A 14,595-nucleotide genomic window follows, 5' to 3' on the forward strand; every position below is an offset into this window, starting at 1 on the left:
TAAAGATATATTCAAGACGTGGGGACTATATACAAATAAATCATCTCTTGTCTGTTGTTGCCTTTTAGCAAACTATATAATGTTTGATTATGTGTGTCTGCCATAATCAAACGTGTATGTTTACAGTATCCATCGGTATCTACTGTGTGTGTGTTTTAATATACTTATTTTTATTTTCTTGCTTTTCTTCTTTCATTACATCTGCATCATAAGCTTTATCCATACAGTCAGATTTTTGATCAAAAGTAGAAAAAAAGAGACGCTGATGATCAATAAAATAATGCATTCTTTAAGTAACATAGTCCTGTTGGCTCGGCAGAGTGTTTGGCATGTTTCTGCTGTACACCATACCAAGTCAAAGCCTAAAAAGTCGCATTTAAACCAATTTTTTAAAAGTCTTTTTAAAGCAAACACTGCCAATTTAAATAGTTTCACTTCCTGTTTCAGTTCTTAAAATCACTGGGTGGCGTCCAAACTCCTCTGAAACGCCCTGCATGTTAAACATTTCTAAAAGGAGTGATTCAAAATCCTTTTCTAGCATGACCCAACTGCAGAAGGCAAAAGAAAAAAAATCATATCCCCATTTTTAAAACATTATTCACAATAACCTTTTTGGGGGGTTTCCTACTTTGTTCCCGGAGAGAACCCACGCAAACACGGGGAGGACAAGCAAACAGAAAGACCCCAGCCTGATGGTGGAATTGAATTGTTAAAGTAAATTATATATATATAATTTAACATGATTACTTTATATGAAAATGTATTTAAATAAAAGTTACAATTATAGACAAGTGTAGTGCAGAAAATATTACAGAATATTAAAGAACATGCAAGCAAGTGTTGCTGTCTGCTCATATTCTCATTGCTTTTTTTCAAGCTGTTATAGCACCGAACATTCCTCTTTAACAGACACGAATCATGGGAAAGGAAAACATGTAAGCACAGCACGAGGACTTTCGTCTGTTTACAGGCTCAGTAGGTGGAGGCACAGAGCTGTCAGCATCTTGCAACATTTCCTGCCAACATTTCCTGGTGAAGCAAAATCCCAACACCAACTGAAAGGATTTTACATTCATCTGCACCTTTTTGTCATGTAACTTTTTTTTTAACCACTTCCACTCACTGACGTTCAAAACTCTGTGACCATATCAGACATCAGTCCTTCATTCATGCAAAGCCGAAGACTAGTCAGAGGCGGTAGGAGCACAAGATTTTCTGAAATGATGAAATATTTCAGATTCCGCTTTATTTCCAGGTCAGCAATCAGACTGAAGCAGATAAGTGTCATCAGCTATGTTAATTCCAGCATTCAAATGATTCTCAGGTAGTTTTCATTTTAATCAGGCTCCAAGAAATGTGTATGTGCCTCAAGCTTCCCGCACTAAGCAACAATGGGATTTAGTTTTATTCTTTATTTGTCAAGGACCATTAGTGTGGCCATGACTGGTTTCTTAGAAAAAAAAATCTAAATGAAAAAGGAGACTCTTTAAAGGCGGAGCTTCTGTTGGGAACTTTACTGTAAGCGGCTGACGTGACAGCTGTTTATGTATTCTGAGAAAAAACTGCAATTCGTTTCCATGGTAGCATTTTTACAAAGTATCCTGAACTGTTGAGATGAGGTTAAAGAATCTAAAGTCCAGTTTTTATTCTGACAAAGAAGGGACTGGGAGTCAACTCATAGCTGGACTGAAGGTTTCTAAGGACGTGCACAGCTTTAAACCACTTTGGGGAACTGAATCAGCTGGGCCCAAAGCACCTGATGTGAGCACAGCATCAGAAGATCAATGCATCACACTTGGTTTAAATAAAAAACAGAACAGAAAATTATTTTAAAATGCACAGAAGGCTTTGTAGTAATGCTCTCAGAGGACAAGCAGTGTCTCTAAACCATTACTTGGAAGGAGACACAAGGAAAACCCCTCAGGCTGCAGGACTCAGAGAAACCAGTTAAAAGTTCCCACTGAACAATCCCAGTTAGAGATTAGTGGCAATAGAAGAGTGACTGCGAGGAGACAAACACAAAGGAAAATGAAAAAGAATGCACAATAGACTTTTCATTACATTTAACAAATTTCAGTTTTCATTATGGACATCTCACTATGGAGATTGCTCTGTTATAAAAGCCATCACACTGAATTATCTAACATTTAATTATCCACACAAGTCAACACAAACTAATAATAATAACAATTTAGTACTTGAGCCGCAAGAAATTGAAATCCTGGCTGAGTTTGGAGCTGAAGTGTCATGGTCCTGGGTCGGTGACCCAGTGTTTTTGGTTCTGTACTTTTACTTTTGATGGTTTGTAATATAACTGTTGTTTTGGGTTTCCTAGGGTTTAGTGGTGTTCCCTCTGTTTGGTGTCTTCCCTGCTTGTGCATCCCCTTAGTGTAGTAGGTCTCTGTGTTTAGTCCGCGTCTCTGAGTCTGTGTCATTATATGCATGGGTTTCCTGTTTTACTTTGAAGGTCTCTGTCTTATGTCAGCGAGTTCTGTTTACGTTTCCCCTGCCCTGTTAGTTGTTATGTTTCCCAGGTGTGTTTCCCTCCTGTTTCCCATCCCCTGATTACTGGTGTGTATTTATAGTGTGTGTTCACCCGTCCTCGTTGCTGGTTCGTCTGTGTTGTTCCCCTCAGTCTCCCTGCGTCTCTCTGTCCGTCTTCCTGTGGATTTTCCTGTGTCTCCCTGCACCTACGTTTCTGGTTTGTTTTGTTAGTTTGCCCAGTTTAGGTTTTCCAGTTTCGTGATTACCTGCCTCTATTGTTTGTATCTACTCCGGTTCAATAAATACTCACCTGCACCAGAGCTGCCGCATTTTAGGTCCTATCTTCAATTCCACACGTCTGCCACACCGGACGTGACATGAAGAGGTTACGACATCTGGTGATGGTGGCCATAGATTTTTCAAACGTGTCTGCTTCAGTGTGGGCTGTTTCTAATGGATTTTGATTTCCTGAATCCAAATACGACAGTTAAAACAGCCGACTGGTGGTCGTTTACACACATCTACATTATTTTGATGAGTTGGATGTCTGTTTGTGGCCACTTTATGTGTTAATATTTTACCTCTCTTCACTATGTAACAATCTAAAAATCTGAAAAAGGGAAGCAGTTACACAGAGGCTATTCAACCACAAATAGATCGACTTTATTTTGAGTCCGGCAAAGCCAGATCCCATCGTTGCAGTTTCATCAATTACCCAGAATATTATGACATGATGTCAGTTTGTTTCATCACTTGGCAACGTGTCTGTTTACAGATGTCTCTACAACCAAACTAATTTATTCAATGATACATGGCACGAAAGAGGAAAGACACTTCAAATTCTAAGGAACAGTAAATCAAATATATAGTCTGTTAGAAAAAAAATTAAAGGCACGCTTTGAAAACCCTTCAGATCTAATGGGAACAAACAGCATTCTGGATGTCTGTACTGCTATGGACAGCATGATGTGTTCAGAATAAACCTACAGAGAGTTGAATTCAAAGACGCCCTGAAAATCAAAGTGAAAAAATAATGCAGCCAGCTAGTCCATTTTGGCAAAATAGTAGTTTGCACGTCCCCCACATGCTCGTATGCATGCTTAACAGCGTTGGGGAATGTTCCCTATGAGACCAAGGATTGTTTCTTTGAGGATCTCCCCTCAGATCTGGACCGGGACATCACTGAGCTCCTGGACAGTCTGAGGCGCAACCTGGCAGCCACCCATGGACAAAGCATAATGTCCCAGAGGTGTCCTATTGGATTCAGGTTAGGCAAGCATTACGGGTTGGTCAGTGGTATCAATTTCTTCATCCTCCAGAAACTGCCTGCATATGCTGTGCATTGTCATGTAACCAAGGAACCCAGGACTAGCGTAGGGTCTGACAATGAGTCCTAGGATTTCATCTTGATACCTAATGGCGGTCGGGGTGCCGCTGACCTGCCTGTAGAGATCTGTGCACCCCTTCATGGATATGTTGCCCCAGACGGGCATTGGACCACCACCGTTTGACATCGGTGGTATAGCTTTGAAATCGGTGGTGATTGGCCCATAACGCTCGCCTAACCTGAATCCAGGTTAGACTAATAGAGGCTATCTCTCTCATCATGTCAAATGATGTCACAGGTAACATAATGTTCTCCCCACCCTCTTCTGACCTTTTCACGTCTGTCGCACGTGGTCAGAGTCAACCTGCTCTCATCTGTGAAAAGTACAGGGTGCCAGTGGTGGATTTGCCACTTCTGAAATGCTCTGGTACATGCCAATCTGGCTCCATAGAGCCAGGAAGTAATCACAGGTTCCACTAAAGGACATTCAGTTCTCAGGCCACTTTGACAAAGTCTGTTTCTGACTGTTAGGTCAGACACATTCACGTCAGTGTCCTGCTGGAGATCATCTTTGTAACTCTGGCAGTGCTCATCCTGTTCCTGCTTGCTTGAAGGAGCAGATACCGGTCCTGCTAATGGGTTAAGGACCTTCTATGGCCCTGTCCAGCTCTCTTACATTAACCGACTATCTCCTGGAATCTCCTGCATGCCCTTAAACCTGTACTGGGACACACAGCAGACCTTCTGGTAATGGCACGTGTTGATGTGCCATTGTGGAGGAGGTGAGCTACCTGTGCACCCTCTGCAGGGTCCAGGTCTCAACAGCCCAATGCAAAACTACTGAAAAAGAGTCAAAAAAAGATGAGCAGGGAAAAATGTCAGCAGCTGTCACCAACAAAACTATTCCTGTTTCAGGGGTTGTCTCATTGTTGCCCCTCCACTGAACCTGCTGTTGATTCCATAAACACCAAAGCAACTGAAACTAATTAACTTCTGTACTACTGGTACTCAGTGGACCAGATCTATGTCCCAGAGGTTTAAATGTCTTAATATATACTCTGTTTAAAAAATGGTATTTTAATTGTTTTGAGCAGTGTACATTAAAATATATATTTTAATGTCCATCCATTTGCCTTTGCTTATCCTTTTCAGGGTTGTGGGGTACGGTGGAGCCTATCCCAGCTGTCTTAGGGTGGGAGGCACCAATGTGTCGCAACTATGGGCAACTTAGAGTTTCCAGATAACCTATCCCCACTAACTACATGTCTTTGGACTTTGGGAGGAAGCTGGAACCACACAAACACGGGGACAACATACAAACTCCACACAGAAAGACCCGGCCTGATGGAATAGAACTCATGACTTCCTTGCTGTGAGGCAACAGTGCTAACCATCATGCCACCGTACCACCCATATTTTAATATGTTTTTTTTAAATGTCTAACTTTACCTTGTAGGATTACAGATTTCCCACTAAAAGAAAAGTCCAGGTCAGAGTAGAGCTCAAAAGCTCAAGTGGTTGATAGTTTTGAGAGACTGGCCATCAGAAAATGAGCACCTACTAAAAAATATTTCACTAATTTCTGGTTTCAGTTAGGAACTTTAATCTTAGAATTGACCGACAAACACGTCATGAAAACCAACAAACCATCAGCCGTTTTAAGCGTCATTTCTGGTTTCAGTGACTCATAATTTCTAAAGTTTGATAACATTTATTCTGAAAGCATTTTGGCTAAGGACAAGTGATATCCAAACTTCCTTTAATCGGTTCTGTTCTACGTTTACACACTGCTGCTGACACAGACTGAGGTTTGTGAGACATTTTCGAGGAATAAAAGCTCGTTTCACACACAGACTGGTCTGTTACTGGGCCTGAACTGTGTTTTGTTCTGTCCCAGCTGCCAGCTGTGACTTTCTGTCTGCTGCATACACCAGCTGTTATGTCATCTAAACATTGAGTAAGCACAGACAAACAAAGGCTGTACCAAGGAAGACATGTTACTGTATGAAAACAGCAAATCAAAGTACTCTCACAGCTGACAGTAAGTGTATTTGCTAAAATGCAGCAAAACAACGACTGCCACCGTGCAGGTACAGCAGAAAGAGACTAAGTAGGGCAGTAGGTCGTTTCTGTATGAGACAACTTCCTGAACAGCAAACACTTCAACGTGCAAATTTACATGTGTGAAAAAAAAACCCATCCATCACCGCAAAACGGTCCACCTCAACATTTTTCTGCTATCACGCCCACTATCTCATCTTACACTGAGTGCTGAGTGAAAAAGTTTCTTGAACTTGCAAACGAGCCAAACTTGCCTAAGCTGTGATTGTGTTAGAGGATTTAGATATTTATTTAGATATTTAGAGAATTTACATAATTTTCTATATTGAGACATTTTATTTTACTTTATTTTGCTTTTGTGGATCTTTTTCTACAATAAATATATTGTAAGTAAATCCTTCTTTCTTTCTAGGATATCGTAGGTTAGAGGTGAGTGTTAGAGGATAGAGATACTCTTCACCCAAAAAAGCCTAAATATATAGTTCGTTGCTGACTGACTGCTGCTGTGGCCTTCGTGTTCTTCATGTTTCTGGTCTTAGCCACTAGGTGGCAGCATAAGTCCTCAAACAGCAGCGAGAGGGAACTCGAGGTCACTGGTGACTGTTTTCATGTCTTTATGAGCAGCAGCATGTACTTCACAGTTTTAACAGAAGCTCTTATTATAAGGAAGGAAGCGGTTTAGTTTCCAAGTATTGATAAGAGTCTGTCTGTTTAATTTGTGCTCTTGTGCAGTTTGTCCATATCTTGTTTTCATCTTCAATTTCAGGGTCTCTAAACTTCACTGAAGTACAGATCTCCACTTCCCAGTTAATTCACTGCCAGAGGAAGCGATGGTACTCACACCCGTTACTGCATTTAGAATCCTAACTGAGTAAGACCAGAAGAATTCACTTCAAATATATCTGAAGTGTTGTTTTTTTCTCTCTCCGATGGTCCTTTCACAAATCTTTGGCATCCAAGAGAATAACCAGCTCAAACAAATTCTTGTAATGTTTTTAAAATTTTCTCAAGAGAACTTTGACCTGGCTTACAGCTTAGAAAATGACTACAAGGACACTTACAGGAAACTTTCATGACTCTTCAAACTTCTTCAATTTCAAAGAGAAACTCCTCAGACCTCTCACGTCTACGAGTTATTTTATTTTAAATACCCCGCACTGTTTGCTGCCCTTACACCACTGCACATACCAAACACAAAGAGAAATTTTGGTTTATTTTACAGAGCCAACAAACAGATCAGTAAGTATTTTGTTTTATTGATTTGTTTATTTTTGGACTCATTATTGCCATTATATTTACAGCATTGTGATGGACCGAGCAGCAAAGGAAACTCAGGCACAGCTTAAAGTCCAAAAAAGGTTTTTCTATTTAACCCCAAAACATAGTTCGTTAAATCATACAAAAAATCTAAATCTTGGGCCCATAAAAAGAGGTCAAAATAACAGAACTCTACTCAAAATTGACAACAAACAACACTGATAACTCAAACAAACTGACCTAACCAAACGAGCCAAAGGAAAGGCTGATCAGCCCACAAAAACACAAACAGGGGTAAGACACACAAATTCTAACTGAAACTAACATAACGAACTCCAATTCCCCCCTATGATCCCGAGTTATGGTATGAGCCAATTTGCTGCTCTCCATATAGGCTTGCTCCACCCCTTTTGCACCTCTTGGCTCCTCAATCAAGGGACTGGAGCAGCTGCAACTGAGGTAACTCAGAAAACGAAGAGATTGAATCATACAGTGTAAACTAAAATGTGCACGATTATTTTAGAATACAGTGTTATGTGAGTATGAGAATTAATTCTAAACCAAAACCAGTTATTCATTGTCCTGTAAATTAATTCCTTCCCATATGGAAAACAAAATAGTAAAAACTTATAAAAGACTTGCATAAGATGTGTCCTACTTCATATAGTGAATCATATAAGGCTTAAATGATTTACTCATGAAAGTGGCCACTTTCTCATTACTTTCATATATTGTTTTAGTAAGTATCCAAAACACACAAGTTTCATTTATATAATTTTTCAAGGGATCTTATATTTGTTTTCACTCTTGTATGCTTTTCATACAAGTTTCACACAAGACAGATACAAACTTTATAAGATTTATATATATCTTTTCCATATGGGTATATTTAAAGAAAGACAAACATCAACGCAGTGTTATGTATAAGCCACTAATATTACCACTGTGTGGCTGTAAGTGCAGCCATCACAAGCATGTTTTTATCCAATGAGACATTTTGCTTCATTTTTAGATTATTTAGATCATTTAAATAATTTTCTATATTGAGCCACTTTATTTTACAGTGTTTTTGCGGCTCTTTTTCTACAATAAATATACTGAAAGTATATCCAGCTTTCTTTCTAGGATATAGAATATATGCAAAAACTTTTTTGTAATGCACCAGATTTATAACTGCAGTCGATTAATTACCCAGAATAATATCTGAAAAGTGAAAAAATACTAAATTGATATCTCTCTTTAAATCTTGATCTCTGTTGGTTTCTCTGAGCTTTCTGAAGGCACGCTGCACTCTTTGGGGATCTTGAATGCTCTGTTTCGCTGGTATCATGGTTAAAGGATATGGGGAAAAAAAGCATATATTTTGTATGCAAAAATCATTAATACTTGAATTAATATAGTGAAGTAAAAGCATAAAGTTGCTCAGAGAGTTAGAGAGAGGGGAGCTTTAGGTAAAATAAGGATCAGTGAAATAATAAAGACCAGCATAAAAGAATACAACTTGCAGGTTTGCAGTCAGATTTACAGATTTTGGATTTACAGATCTGTGGTAAAATATTCTGTCTTTTATGAAATCAAAGTGAGATGCAGCATGACTCGGGAGTATCTGCATCTGAAAGCACTTTCATTGACCCAGGATCAGTTTGGAGTTGTGTGGTCGCAAATTTTGAAGCCATTCTGATAACCTTCTTCCACCAACGATGTGGAGATCCAAATCCAATTAAAACCAAGACACTCAAAAAGATGCTCTGTAAAAGAGTAGAATTCTTGGAACAGAGTTTAATACACTGAATCATATGAACAGCAGGAAAAATACATACAGACATTTAGCAAGAAAATTACAGAGCAGAAAACAAGCAAAGCAAAACCCTGGGGTGTACAGCCTTAAGCACAGACAACAGAGCAACACAGAGACGGACAGGTAGCAGCAGCAGGAGGAAAAGAGCCCTGGGGGCGTCCTCTGGTCCCCTAATATAGGGACCAGTATCGCCGCCCCCTGCTGCTGGGTAACTTTCCCACACGCCCCGCACAGCTGCTGGGGTCAGATAGCGGCCAAGGTCTTGGCCAAAGGCCAGTCAGGACTCTGAGTACCCCTGCTCTGGCTTATCACAATAGGTCATGACACGGTCAAAGGTCAGATATTAATCCTAATTATTAAATCTTATTCAGCAAGTGGCACAATCTTATAACATATAATACATAGGTTACATGCTTAAAAACACTTCAGTTTGGGTTCAAAGTGTGTGTGTGTGTGTGTGTGTGTGTGTGTGTACTTTGTATGATATTTTATCGTTATGTGTTCAGGATCTCTGTTACAATGTTACTGTTTTGGTTGTGCTGCATTAAAGATGTTAAATTAATTAATTATTAAGTAAATTATTCAAGAGAACTCTCCCCCTACATTAACTGCCCTGTTACAGTACCAACTTAATAAACCTCGGTGAAGCAAAATGTCTTGTGCTTAAGACTCTACATGAACGTTAAATATATATGTTCAGTGCGCATAGATATATAGTGTATATAGTTACATAGTTATACATATCAAACAAAAATCCACCACAGTTGTGTGTGTTCTCAAAATAGGATTACTGTCTGCATGGGGTGAAAATAAGCATCCCCTTTTTTATCTACCACTAATAAAGTTTCATTTGTCCTTAAAAAATGAAATTGTGTTTGTTTCCACATCAGTTTAGGACTTCCCTGAGGCTTAGACACGGTCAGGGTGTAATCCTGGAAGAGTTGTGAATCAGTTCAGTTCACTTTCTGTTCTATTTGCTCCAAAAATAATGAAATCTACTGTCAGCTTAACACTGTTTTCACTTTAAATAATGTCAAGCTTTAAGCTGTGTGTTCACTCTCAAAAAGGACGTCAGTCTTTCGGTCAAATGCGGAGACACGACCAAAGCAAATCCAAGTTTTCCTCATCTTACAGTAACAAAAACAAACAAACTTGGAACATATTTGTGATATAAAGGCTGTAACTTGGTAACAGTTTTACTGCTAATTGATCTCAACTGGCAACATCAGCAGAAAGGGCCCAAAAAGACATATTTATGTTTGAGCAACATCGTCCTCTGAGAGCTCTCGTTATAGTGCCTCAAATCAGAGTGGGGAGGAGGGGTGGATGGATGGGTCGATAAAACGTTAGAGAGCATTCAGGCATCTTCAGCATTTTGTTTGCAATAATCATTATCTTAAAAATCTTAAAATTAATTTAAGATTAAGATTATAACTCCCCAGCCTTAACATTTTGTGCATATATATGTAAGCATATATTACCATGACATTGTCACACCATCAAAGCTTGGTTATATTTTATATGTATCTTTTTTTAACAGTTTAGTTTAAAAAGTATGTCAATCAGAAATAAATAAAACATATTAGTTCATTTGGACATAGACTCTGGGTCTGAAAACTGGAGGCCAAGAGAAAGTGCTTTAAACCTGCATTCTTGCCGGCAGCCAGCAGGGGGTGCTTCCTTTCAACAAGGCTCCTCCTGAATAAATGTTGCAGTTCAACTTTAAGGCCGTCACAGCGTTAGTAAGTTTCCCTTCCCAACAACTGTTTTTGTTTTTTGTTAAGTGACTTAAACCTAGGAGCAGGCTGAACTCACCAAACTGGACCTCTTGACCGTATGTGTGCTATTGGGGCCTTTTTGAGCGTATTAATGCAAATATTTAACAAATAATGCAGCTTGCTTGTTTTGGTGAGTGAAATGTATTTTAATAATTTTTTATTTAGCAATAATTAGCATTAGCTTGCCATCCAAGCTGCAAACATTGGCAGCATAACTTGTGTCTATGCCATCGTTTATATACAGTATCTGAATTTCATAAAAAATCCAACTGTATGGAAGTTAGTGGGAAAATTAGCTTATTTCTCACCGTATATATGACTTCTATCCTTCTATTCTTTTCTGCTTATCTAACATTTGGTCATGCTAGCAGCAGGCTAACCAGGGTATTCCAGACTTTTCAGTTCCTCCTGGGGGATCCCGAGGTGTTTCCAGGCTTTTCCACCAGGTTCTGGGTCTACCCAAGGGTCTCTTCCCTTTTGGGTGTGCCCAGAAAATCCCTCGGTGGCCTCCGAACCAGATGCCCAAACCACTTCATCTGGCTCCTTTTGATATGCAGGAGTGGCAGCTCTACTCCAAAAACCCTCCAGATATTAGAACTTCTGGTTTCAAATATTATTTTAAAAAGCAAGTTGCTCCTTTCACAAATTGTTCTCCCATTTAGAGTAAAACAAAGATGAAGCAGGATTTGCTTAGGATCATGCCTACCTTTTGATTGACAACTTGTTGTGTTAGCATTTTGGGGGAGGCATTAATCAATTTAAAAAGTACATCAGAGTTGTGTTCCAGGTCTACAATCAATTTAAAACATTGTGGGATCATGAAGTGAAATCACAGGAGAGTCTTCTCGAAAGTGTCCCTGAAAGAATTGAGCGGCTGCTGAAGGACTTTCCTGGCTGCGCCATCTGTCAGCAAAGAAAAATGACGTCTGACATGATTTTGTCAAGGTCTCTTTACCGCAAATAAACATGGAGAATATGAGGACATCTGGTTGATCAAATTAAAATGTGTCCCTCATCTAATGACACCATCTGGCCCGCTGAGCTGTAAGCTTGCTAATTTATGATGTTTTTTTTTTTCACTGTGCTCAATGCTAAATCACTGCACATTAATTAAACGCACGGCACTTTCCTGTGGCAGTCGACTAAAGTAATTCTGAATGAAACACAGAATCAGATCTCGATCAATCAGAAGGGATCACTGAGTGGAAAGAGCCTCGTTCTAGGACAGATTCGAACCTAATCTACTCCTCATGTTATGTAAAGTCAAGCACACAGCCTTTAAAACTACATTTGCATTTGGATTCTTCTTTCAGCTGATATGCAAGGATGCTGCAAGAACATTAGCCAAAGCAGGAGGCGGGAGCACATTCCTGATTCAAACAGTTCAACTGTAGCAGGCTGAATTTTCTCAGCCTGTAATTTTGGACTAACCAGCAGCACGAGACCTGTGATCTCATTTGTAGTTACGAAGCATTTATTGTTTACAGTATAATTACATGACATGAATAACCCGGCTGTACACATGGTTAATGTGTTAATGTTCTCAATACCCTGGCTTTTATTATGCAATCACAGCCTTAATTCACTTGCTTTATTTGATTTTTTTTAGTTTATATCTATTGATATTTTAGTGAATCGTTTATATAGTGTATATTTTGTTGTCTAAAATGTGTTATATAAATAAACTTGACTTGGTCATTCCTGCCATTTTTACGCTTGTCTGTGGAGACAGGCTCGCTTTTGTATCAGTTTTTAACTTTTTTTTTTTTCTCAGTTTCAAAACATGAAGTTAGTAGCAGCGAGACGCTCAGCTCGAGGATTCATAATGAGACTTCACTAACCGGTGGGCAACCTCAAGGTGACTACATCCATCTTTTATGTACGATCTTTTTTAAATGTGATGTGAATTATGTCCCTTTTTTTCTCAGCACTGGTAAATCCTCTCACCCTGCTACAGTACAGACAGCTGTGGCTCTTTATAGTGCACTGAAGATCATTATTGTGTAGAAAAACAGGACAGGGTAACGTGTTTACTTTTAAATTGTCCTTGTGCAGTTTCAGTATTGGTTTTAATAAAGTTACTTATTAGTCACCGGCATAGAGGAGGCCACATGTACTCTTAGGAAGATGTTTAGTGTTTTATTTTCATTAAAGTAAGGAAAGCAAATAACAGTCTGCCAGCAAGTCAGTAAGTATGCAGAGTATGAGTGAGAGCATCCATGTACAACAATAACACAAAGGTTTGTCGTCAGTCAGCCTGTGGAAGAGCTTCTGCCAGAGCTACGCTACACTACGCCCAAACTGCTCAGGTGTGAGGCATCCTTAACGAGGTCAGCTCCACCCACTGATTACCTGGAAGAGATTGGCAGACAGAGCCAACGAGGAAAGTAAAGCATAAAAGGAGAAGGCTGAAATAAATGAAACTGGCTGCCATGCCACCGGTGTGCACTGGTTATATTCAAATGACGTCCACTGTAAAATAATCTGTGACATTACCCACCAAGGAAAGTAACTTCTAAAAGTACTTGGCTTCCCAAAAATGGTGAAACAATTACAGGGTACTGTAGTTTGATTTTTTAGACTCCTCAAACAGCAGCTCACTTCATTTTTTTTATCAAATTTGACTCAGATGTGGTGCGTTAGCTGAGGACTTCTTTCAGCGGTGGATTAATACGCACTTCTTCTTCTTGCTTATGTCCTTCATGTCTGCAGTGAAGCACTTGTGGCACTTTCTGTGCTTTAGAAAGCCCTTTACCCTGTTTATTTTATTTCTGCATGAGTAGTTTTGCATCTTGTGTAACAAGACTATGAACCAGAAGCTTCTCTGTGGGTTTTTTGTCCCTGCCTGTCAGCCCTCTTGCATACATACCCTGAAGCATTAATGAACAGAGATCTCGTTGTGAATAATGACACAGAAATGTCAGCATAAAGGCAGTGGCCTCCTTTTTGTTATCGCGTGTGCTGAAATATTGATGAGCCGCTCTTTTTCGCCGTTGCCGTCTCAGATATTTGCCTCTGACTGATGAACGCTGGGGTATTTTTCCTGCCAGGCAACCAGGACTGTTTACTGTTAACAAGAGCCGCAGTGCAGGCCTTGTTTTTAAAAATCACAAGGGGAGAGGATGGGTAACCATCCTGCGACGTGAACAGTTTGTCACTATTTTCATCTCACTGCGGTCTGTGCCCAGTTTGCCGCTTTCCTCGAGAGCTGCTTTACATGTCGCCTTTGTTTTTAGCTTCTGGAGGCTGGAGGAGACTCATTCTGCTGCTAATTTCACCCGCTCTCCCTCTGTGCTTCATTTGCTGAGCACATCACTACGGCTGTGATTTATCACCACTCTGTGGCTTTCTCGTAATTCCCAGGTGAAACTACCTGTCTTAACAACTGCCTAAAATAGAAGACTTATCACCAAGAAGTAGGCTACAGAGGATGTGAATTTTCCCTCCTGTGTTCATGTGTGCGTTTGGAGTTCATCCCACTGCTTAGAAATCATTTCCCGACAAGATTCACGCACTACTGAAAGGGTTTCTCTATTCGTGTAGAGACAAATGAGGGCTTGTGAGTTGCTGCTGAATTAAAAAGATATTTCTGCAGCACATAATCTCTTTCAGTGTGATATGAAAGACCAAAACCGATAAATCATTCACCGAGAGGTGTGCTTCCCACCCTTGTTCTAACAAGGTCTCAATCATAAGTAAGGATTTTTTTTAAAAGAAGCTTTTTCTCTTCACAAGAACATGAGGACTGTCTTGTCAGGAGGCGCATTTGCATTAACTTTGAGGGGAGACTGTATTTTATTTTGTGCATAAAATTCCAGCACAGAAATTTAAAAAATGCAAAATATTGAAAAGAACTTTTATATGTTAAAGTGGAAGAAAATGGATGGACG

General features: G+C 39.6%; 1 long non-coding RNA gene across 2 annotated transcripts; it reads left to right on the forward strand.

The window, feature by feature from the left end:
- Window positions 1-7,554: 7,554 nt before the first annotated feature.
- On the forward strand, window positions 7,555-13,561 carry LOC102082140 (uncharacterized). 2 transcript variants are annotated; one of them, XR_266099.4, is made up of 3 exons: window positions 7,555-7,588; window positions 12,480-12,563; window positions 12,958-13,561. It is a non-coding gene; the product is annotated as an uncharacterized LOC102082140 (long non-coding RNA). The 2 variants fall into 2 exon arrangements; XR_266100.4 differs by having other exon boundaries at window positions 12,962-13,561.
- Window positions 13,562-14,595: the final 1,034 nt, after the last annotated feature.

The sequence above is a fragment of the Oreochromis niloticus genome, linkage group LG12, assembly GCF_001858045.2.
Source record: "Oreochromis niloticus isolate F11D_XX linkage group LG12, O_niloticus_UMD_NMBU, whole genome shotgun sequence".
NCBI lineage: Eukaryota > Metazoa > Chordata > Actinopteri > Cichliformes > Cichlidae > Oreochromis > Oreochromis niloticus.